Here is a 9,756-nt window from a genome sequence, read left to right as displayed (position 1 = left end):
AAATTCAACCAAAGTACAATCTCAATCAAATTTTACTATGCCTAATCATGTCTATTCTTTTATCTCCTCACCAACTAAAAAGCTTAATTAAAAAAGTAAAGTCTCAATTAATTTTCGTTAGAGTAAATACCTTTAACCAAAGTAAAGTCTCAATTATTGGTAAAAACTCATTTAATCACATGAAAGTTTCTAAACAAAATCAAAGTAAAGTCTCAATTAGATTTAAAAACCCTTGAACTCATATGATCAACATGCATATAGATTTAAAATCATTACTTTTTATGTGATTCAAAGATAAAAGACATAGATGAATTAAAATCTCAATAATAATAAAAAGAACAAAGAAATTAATTGATCTAACCTCAAAATCCAATTAAGAAATTACAATGGAATCAACCCAAGAATGTTTAGAACTCCATGAATGCAAAATAAAAATAGAAGAATAGAGAGAGAAAGGAAACGAAATTAGGCCCCCCTAAAGGGTTCCTAAACTCTGAAGTCCCGAGCTTTTTTCTACTTCTTCCTTGGTCTCTTTATATAGGAATTGGACTGGGCTTTTCTTTTGCTAAAATCTCTCAAATATCTTTTAAAATAAAGATAAATATAAATATTTAAAAATATTTGGAGAGATATAGACTATTTGACAAATATAGTTGGTTGATAATATCAATATCTAATATAATTAAATAAATTAATTACTTAAAGATATATGATAAATTATAACCAATTAATATTTATATTAATTTTCCAAATCAACCCTTGGCAATCTCCTCAAATTATCTTCTAAATAATCCAATATCTTCAAGATATATTTGTTTGTTGTGGATCTAAAAAGATTCCAGAAGATCTTGTCATATTTAAAAAGATTTGGTAGTTAATATCTTTTAATATTTTATGATATAATTAGATAAGATAATTATTTAAAAATATCAAATAAAATATCTAAAGATATATTTTTCCCAAATTATCTTCTATCATAAAGATAAAGAAAACCACAAGGTCCAATTTTTTTGTTCCTCTCTTCTTGGTTTAGCCAAACTTCTTCACTTTTTTCAAGCTTTTCTTGTCGTCTTCATGCAATGCTTGGCTTGGATTTTTGTGCTTTTGATAATTTCTTATTCTTGGATTTATCTTAAGGTGTCATGAAGCTTTAATCAATTTATTTTCACACCTCCATGAGCTCAACTTAGCTACAACTGCACTAACACACCTTAAAATATTCAAAGAACATTTATACAACTAAAAAGCTATTTTTAACATGTTTTTGTATATCATGCTCAATAAACCCAATTATAGGAAATCCCAATTAAATCAATCTTTAAGCACACAAATTCAATTAAATACCCAGAATTAAACATTAAATGAGGGCAAAAATACGCACTCATCAATTTACTTGTAATGGATGCATGTTTTGCGTGAATTGAGTGTCTTGTGTAAATAGGTTCATTGGAACCTATTCTAGAGTGCCAAATACTAGTAAATTACCAGTTACTGGTATGGCGTCTACGGAACGGTCTAAACCGCTAGGAGATAGATCACAAAGTGTTCTCTGGAGTAAAACCCGAGAGTTGGCGCTTGGTGACGGAAGTGGTCCCACCAGGCGGTGTGTTGTAGAACTAAGCCTGGACCAAAATCCAGTGGGTTGGCGTCGGGCGGTGCCAAGTAGTCTAGAATGCGAATTAACCTAGCGAATTGGGTGTTGTGCTAGGCGGTTTTTGATGCAGTGATGGATTACGCGAGGGATTCTACACAACTTTGGATGAAGGTCTTGATGTGATGCTTTGCTAGGAGCCCAATTACGAGTGCAAGTTGTATTGGGGTAACACGTGACCACTAGAGGTTGTAGCCCAGTTGTTTTGGAAGTCTAGTGGAGTGTGTGAGATCGTGGCTCGTACGAATGGGTTCCAGAAGATTGCCCTCCTTGGTGTTATCCGACGAGTTATGTATTCTTGGGACAAATACAGCTTGCGATTCGTATTGGGGAACTCCACTTGGTGTCGCAGATCGTGGCCGTGGCAAATTTATTCCTATGTGTGGACTATTAGGTGGTCACCTGTAGTAGGAGGGGCGAGTTGACACTCGTGGCAGCAAAGAGGAAGATTTGGAAGTCGAGGATTAAGGACTATGGCTTGTGAGTCTTAGGAAAAGCAACGCTCTTACTGGGTTTTGGTGAACAGGTAAGGGTTGTGCTCTTAATGGGTTTTGGTGAGCAGACAAGGGTGGTTGCTTGTAAGTCCTAAGGAAAGTAATGCTCTTACCGGGTTTTAGTGAATAGGTAAGGGTTGTTGCTTGCTCTTCCTAGGAGGCGTTGGGGCGTAGGAAAGGAAACTAGTTGGTTATGAGAGAATAGTATACTATATGATGAGACTTGGGAGTATTAGAACTGTTGGAATATTGTATAGTTGTTTATTATATTGCGTAGTGCAGTTTTATTTGGTTGAGCTCACCTTATCTGCTTATGTTTGGCAATAATCGTGTAATGCGTTACACGGGAGCAAATGATGTTGCAGGTGTTGCTAGTCAAACATAGTTTCATATATGGGCTAACTTGGGGAAAATCCTTTATGATGTTTTCTTGTTTTATGGATTTTAAACATTTTGTAAACAATTATCTTACCAGACTCGGAATTTGTAATCAACGATTATAGTTTTTGGATTTTGGTTTATTGTGGTATAATAAATGTTTTAAATTATCTTGCGTTTTATGTAAGGCCCCATTTAAATAATAACCTTAATTAAATGAAACAACACACAGAATAATATAAAGAGCAAAGTCATGGAATATAATGTCACTCCTTACAGTTATCCAGAATAAGCTAGGGAAGAAACCAAGGCACACCACGATGCCAATAACAATACGAAAAAGAAGTTTAACAGTATTCAAAATAAATTTTCCAAGAGCAAGGTAATACATGGGCTACAACCCTAAAAGGAAACTAAGAAAGGTGGGACCTGACCTAAGACAAGATATGTAGTGGAATCTCCATCACCCTGACGACCACGAAGAGTTCCCACATATTCTCACATCAATAATTTGATGATCATTGCAAAAGGAGAAAAATCGCCTGCAAACACACAAACAAATAGAAAGCGTAAGCTAGAGTAAAAAGGTTTTTATCATGCAATCGAACATATAATTTAAAGTCAATCGTACATAAATCCACCAAGCATATAATGACCGACAAGCAATACACTAAGACTCAACAACACGATTATCCGGATACATATAATCAGTCGGATTCACTAGATGCTTGCACTTGTGGTGGCCTTTACTACTCTATAAAGCCATTGCCAATGGGTTTCACCCTACCACGCACAAGGTTAGCCTTCAAACATCTAAGCCCATTATCCTGCCAAAGACTAGGGCCTACTGCTACTCTCACCACTTGAGTCAGTACGCTCTATGTGAGACTAACTGACTCTTTAGAGTGTCAAGATGCAATCCTTTCTTGAATCCTTACAAAATTATATAATGAGGCACCACTATGAAACCTCCGTGGAATTACGTCCTAACCATGAGGCACCACCATGAGCTCCCACTAACAAGGGTCACCAGGAGGCATCACCATGAAACCATCGTGGAATTACGTCTTGACCAATGAGGCACCACAACGAAACCATCGTGGAATTACGTTCTGACCAATGAGCACCACCACGAAACCGTCGTGGAATTTCATCCTGACCAATAAGGCACCACCACGAAACCATCATGGAATTACGTCCTGATCAATAAGGCACCACCATGAGATCTTACATAGAGATTCATGGAATTACGTCATAAACCACACCAAGATCATGTCTCACCAACCAGTATAAAATTATCATGCATATAAATCTCATGCCATTATCATAACTAACCATCCAACAAAATTCAAACTTTCCATTTCATGTTCAACATAGCAACACCTTATCCCCATTTAATCTCATACAATATTTGTGGCACCATAAATCATACATTACATGCATATTCACATACTTCATGCATTTTCAAGGTAAACAACCAGCCACAACTAAATTGGGAAAGTAAAACACAAAATTTGCATTGTCCTCGCTTAGGCTAGAAGCCTTCGCCCAAGCGACAAAGATTGTCTCGCTTAAGCTAGCTTCCTTTGCCTGGGCGAGCACGTTACAGTAGCACTCTGCGAGCTCTCGCTTGGGTGAGACCCTCTCACCGGAGCAAGATCACTTTTAACTCAAAACAAAAGTCCTTCACCTGGGCTACATTTCAAGCAGAAAACACAAGGTTCCCCACGAGTTCTTGCTTAAGCGAGACACTCTCACCTGAGCGAGATGGTTTATTGCTCAAAACAAGGGCTCTCCACCTGAGCGAGATGCTCGAGCAGAACCAGGGTGAGTTCCTACTATTCTCGCCTAGGCGAGACGAGCTCGCTTGGGCGAGAATATCAGTTCTCGCCACTATTCACGCATACAGGGCAGAAGCACAACACAAAGTAACATCCAAGAATGCAAGTAAGCCATTTTCACTCGATCAATAATATCATTCAAGCACCAAGAACATAAAACATCCCAAGAACATGTAGAATAACATAAAAATACGAAACCTTAGCTTCCCTTACATGGAAAAAGCTAGACAAAAGACTCTGACACCTAAGCCCACGAACACAACAACTTTAAGAGCAAATTTAAGAACTTGAAAAATAGGGGAACAAATTCAAAACGGGTTACCAAGGTGAACCCTAGTTAGAATCACGACCACAGCTAAAAGAGAAAAAGGTACAATTGAGAAACACTTACGTGAGATGAGAATGGAGTTGAGCTTAGCTTGAACACGTTTGAGATGCAAACCCTAGCAAAGCTTTGTTGAAGAAACAAGGAAGTGAGTAAGGGGGCTAGTTTTCTAAAAAGAGCATAAATGAGAGGGTTAAGGCTGGTTTAGGGGATTTGGACACTCTATAGGCCAGCCCTTAGGCCCAAAAGTTAAGGCCAAGTCCTTTAACAAAAGACCAGAAAAAAGTGGATTTTACATTTTGGGAAAAGGAATTATCATAAATGCGATTTTATACTTATTCCCTCTTTTAATGATTTAAATTAATAATATCCGGCCAGGATGTTACATTGCCTACATCATATATATATATATATATATATATATATATATATATATATATATATATATATATATATATATATATATATATATATATAAAGTAAACTATAATAAAGTGTAGTAATAATATGTATTTTTAAGTATGCATATCTTCTCACTTGGGAATGGTTTGATAGCATCAGAATTGAATAACATATATCGATGAGCTTGCTCCCATGTAAGAGGATCCAAACTTTTCATGACTCCATCTCTTATAGGACCATCTAAACTCCTTGTTGGCTTATTGAATTTTGTTTGGATATCTTCATCTAAGCACCTTGAAAAAAAATCTCAAACATTCATCTGCTATATACCCTTCTGCAATAAAACCCTCTACATAATGGCTATTACGCACATAGTTCTTTAACTTAAGAAGAAACCTATAAGCATAAAAGTATAAAACTAAAGTACAAATTAAGAAGAACTTATACAAGCACAAAACAATAAATCAAATTACCTCTCAATTGGATACATCCAACAGTAATGCACGGGTCCTACAATTCTAGCTTCATATGCTAAATGTATTGATAAATGAACCATTATAACAAAAAACAATTGAGGGAAAATTCTTTCCAATTCGCAAAGAATCAATGCAATTTCAACATCCAAACATTCAAATAATTCAACATTGATAACTTTGGAGCATAAAATCTTGAAGAATGAGCTTAACTTAATTAAAACTCTTGCGACTTCTTTTGGTAAAATTCTTTGTACTACTATTTTAAGTAAGTCTTGCATCAGAATATGAAAATCATGAGTTTTAAGTCTAAGAAGTTTTTGTTGCTCAAGTTGAACACAATTAGAAATATTAGAGCTATAATTTTCTAGAAGCTTCACTCCTTTCAAGATGCCACAAAAAGATATCTTTTTCATTTGATGAAAGAGTAAATCGTGCAGGTGGTAACAAATATTTATTTGGTTCTATTTCTATTGGGTGAATGTCCTGCCTTATACCCATCTTTACCAAGTCAAGACGAGCTTTAATATGATCCTTTGATTTCCATCTACATTCAATAGTGTTCCAATTACATTTTCACAAATGTTCTTTTCGATGTACATTACATCGAGATTGTGACGGTGCAAATTAGTATCCCAATATGTCAACTCAAATAATATACTTTTTTTGTCAAGGGATCAACATTATTTTTTTTCTTCTTTTGAGGATTTACAAATAAATTCTCTCTTTCGCCTATTTTTTCCAATATAGTAGAACCTAATAATGGAACCGAAGCTACTCTAAATTCTTCATAGCCATCAAAACACTTCTTATTTTTCTGCCATTTCTGATTGGAGTCCAAAAATCTACGATGGTGTACGTAGCACATCTTTTTACTTTTTGGCAAGTACTTAGACCATGTATCATAGTTACACACAAGGCATGCCAACTTTCCACTAGTACACCAACCAGATATCATAGCATAGGCATGGAAATTACTTATAGTCCAAAGTAATGAAGTTCGAACATTAAAATGTTGCTTAATAGAAGCATCATAGGTTTCAAATCCTTTCTCCCATAACTCTTTAGCTCATCAACTAGAGGTTTTAAATAGACATCTATGCTACTTTTAGGGGAAGTAGGGGAAGAAGGACCTGGAATAAGTAAAGATAACATCAAATAAGGTTGCTTCATGCAAACCCATGGAGGTAGGTTGTATGACATGAGAACAACCGACCAAATACTATATTGGCTGCTCAATGTCTTATATGGATTAAGTCCATCACTTGGTAACCCAAGCCTCACGTTTCATGGATCCAATGCAAAATCAGGATGTAGTGAATCAAAAGTTTTCCAAGCAAGTGAATCTACAGGATGCCTTAATTTTCCATCATTAGTATGACCCTTCCATGCCATTTCATTGAATCAGCAGATTTTGATGACATATATAACTTCTTGATCCTCAGTTTAAGGGGAAAATACCTTAACACTTTGGCTGGAATTGGAGGATAAACTACCTTGTAAGAAGATTTCTTCTTAAGATTTAGACACACTTTCCCTTTATATCTAAAAGCGCGACACTTGGGGCATGTATCTTCATTCTCATGCTCTTTCCAAAATGGGATACAATCATTAGGACAAGCATGAATTTTTTCATAACTACAACCTAACTCTTTGATTAAGTATTTTCAATCTTGGAATTTTACCGGCAAAGAAGAGTTTTCAGGATGCAATTCTTTGAGCAATAGTAGTAGTGCACTAAATGATACATCGCTCCACCCATAAAGGTTCTTAATATGGAGTAAACGAACAATGATTGATAGTTTTGAAAATTTTTTACAACTCGGGTATGCTTCTTGACGAGCATCACGTACTAAATTGTAAATACTCACCATTTCTACATCAAACTCTTCATCTTCATCCAAGATGTCATCAAAATCACACTCAGACATCATGAAAGTGTCCTCTAAAAGTTCATCCAAATTATCATGCATATTAGTCTTTCTTTTATCCACTTTTGAAGATCCACCTTCCCCAATGAAAATCCATTTATCATATATTTTATTAAATCCATCACAAATTAAGTGTTCACACACTTTTGCTCGATTACTCCAACAACAATTATTACAATTCTTGCATGAACATAAAATTTGATCACCTTGTGCTGCATTACTAAATGCAAAGTCGAGAAATTTGTTTAAACCATCTAAGTACCTGCCAGAAGATCTTGGTTGACACATCCCACCCTTGTCCATGACTCTGGTTTTCTCGTTAATTTACCTTGATAATTGTTTCTGTAACATCACGATCGGATATTACGAGTTTAAAATATAATATAAAATGAGAAAATAAAATCACATTTATTATAAAATCCATTTCCCAAAAACGTGGGAATTTCAAAGAATTTATTTCATAATAAATATAACTCTAAGTTCAAATCTTCTCAAAATTCAATAAAATACCAAAACAGTCTCATAATAGATTACATCTTTATTCCAAAACCATAAATGATAAAACTCTATAAAACTATTCCCATGCGTTTTCCCTGCTCCACTGCTAAGCCTCACCAGATCCACCTGCAACATCATTTGCTCCTGTGTACCGCGTACACGATCGTCACCAAACACAAGCAGATAGGGTGAGCTAACAAAATAAACATATATATATGGCATAAATATACCAATCACGCAATCACACCAAAGGAATTCCATCCTTTGATATCACATAACATGGCCTCCACCATGTTATTCGTGTTCTACATCTTCTAGTGAGTACCTCAAGGTGTCTTGTTGCCATACCTATCGACCACAACTGATAGAGCATGTGCGGGAAACCATGCTATGGATCATACACCATAATTCTAGGTGGAGTTCCCATATACGAACATAATTCGTAACGTCCCAAGACTACCAAACTCGTCAGTCAACTACTGAGGAGGGCAATCTATCTGGACCCATCCGTACTGGCCACAACCAGCACACTCACACTAGAAACACTCGCCAACCCGAGCTCAACTCAAGGGTTCCTCGTGTTGATCCGCCATCCCGAGCTCAACTCGAGGGATGCCATTCCGAGCTTAACTCGAGGAATGCCACATGCTTAACCCCTATCCCGAGCTCAACTCAAGGGATACGTTCCGAGCTCAACTCAAGGAACACCAGCAAGCCGACCTTTAAGATATCTTAGAAGCCTTGTAGATCATGCACATCATAGCAAGCATAACACCAATTTGCTGTAGCAAAATCGCCTGGCGGGGGACATGTACCGCCAGGCGCTGCCGCTTCCAAATTGCTTGGCGGGGGACACGTACCGCCAGGTGCTAAGTGCGTTAGTCTTTGCTGCCACTGCAACTATCGCCTGGCGGGACTTCCTCTACCGCCACGCGCCACGCGCCTTAGTATTCACTAAACTGCAAAATTCGCCTGGCGCACCCCTCCTTACCGCCAGGCGCTACACCAGTACATGAGCAATATTGGTTTTAGTTCAGGTTCAAGCACACTTCACATAGGTTGCTCTTAGTTGCTCTCAGTTGCTCTCATTTGCTCTCATTCCAGAGTACCCCTAATGAAAAGCATTACCATCTATAATGTTCCAGGCCTTATAGCACCTCACATGTGCCTTCATCCCCTAGTCATATAGACCATCCCAAACATGCTCAAACAAAATATAAGCAGTAACACTCTAACAATTTTAAGCACATGATCTTATGCACCAATGCAAGTTAATACTGACACCCATGCCTTCACCAAACCAATTCTCCACATGTGACTAATCCAAAGGAACATTCAAATTGATAGAGACTTACCACATAACCCAATCATGCTTCATTAGAAGTTACTAGTAATTATCAAGAGGTTATTCATGCATTTCAATAACTCCAAAATCAGCAATATTGCGTAACGTATATCTCTGGCTACCGACGTCCAAATCAAATCTCCACCGTTCAAACTGAAGAACCACATGTTATGGACCACCTGTCAAAATGTCACCTAAATCGAACAGATAACGAACCGAGAAATGCAGTTTTACGAAAACTGCGCAAACTAGAAAAAAATGGTGGCGCCTAGCGCCCAGAAGTGGAAGGTGGCACCTGGCGGGACTGTACTACCGTCGGGCGGTCCCTGTTACGGGAAAAGTACGAAAAACAGCGTGAACCAGAGCACCTCTCACATCTCTATTATGGTGCCTAGCGGCCAGCCCCGTGCCGCCAGGC

At 37.2% G+C, this 9,756-nt stretch overlaps 1 pseudogene; it reads right to left on the bottom strand.

Annotated features, from left to right (window-relative positions):
• Positions 1 to 4,225: 4,225 nt before the first annotated feature.
• Positions 4,226 to 7,798, bottom strand: LOC146884165 (uncharacterized; annotated as a pseudogene).
• Positions 7,799 to 9,756: the final 1,958 nt, after the last annotated feature.

This window comes from Vigna unguiculata, chromosome 8 (assembly GCF_037176805.1).
Source record: "Vigna unguiculata cultivar grain cowpea cultivar isolate G323 ecotype 2 chromosome 8, ASM3717680v1, whole genome shotgun sequence".
Classification (NCBI taxonomy): domain Eukaryota; kingdom Viridiplantae; phylum Streptophyta; class Magnoliopsida; order Fabales; family Fabaceae; genus Vigna; species Vigna unguiculata.
Note: the sequence above shows the minus strand (reverse complement) of the source record. Positions and strands in the feature narration are given on the sequence as shown.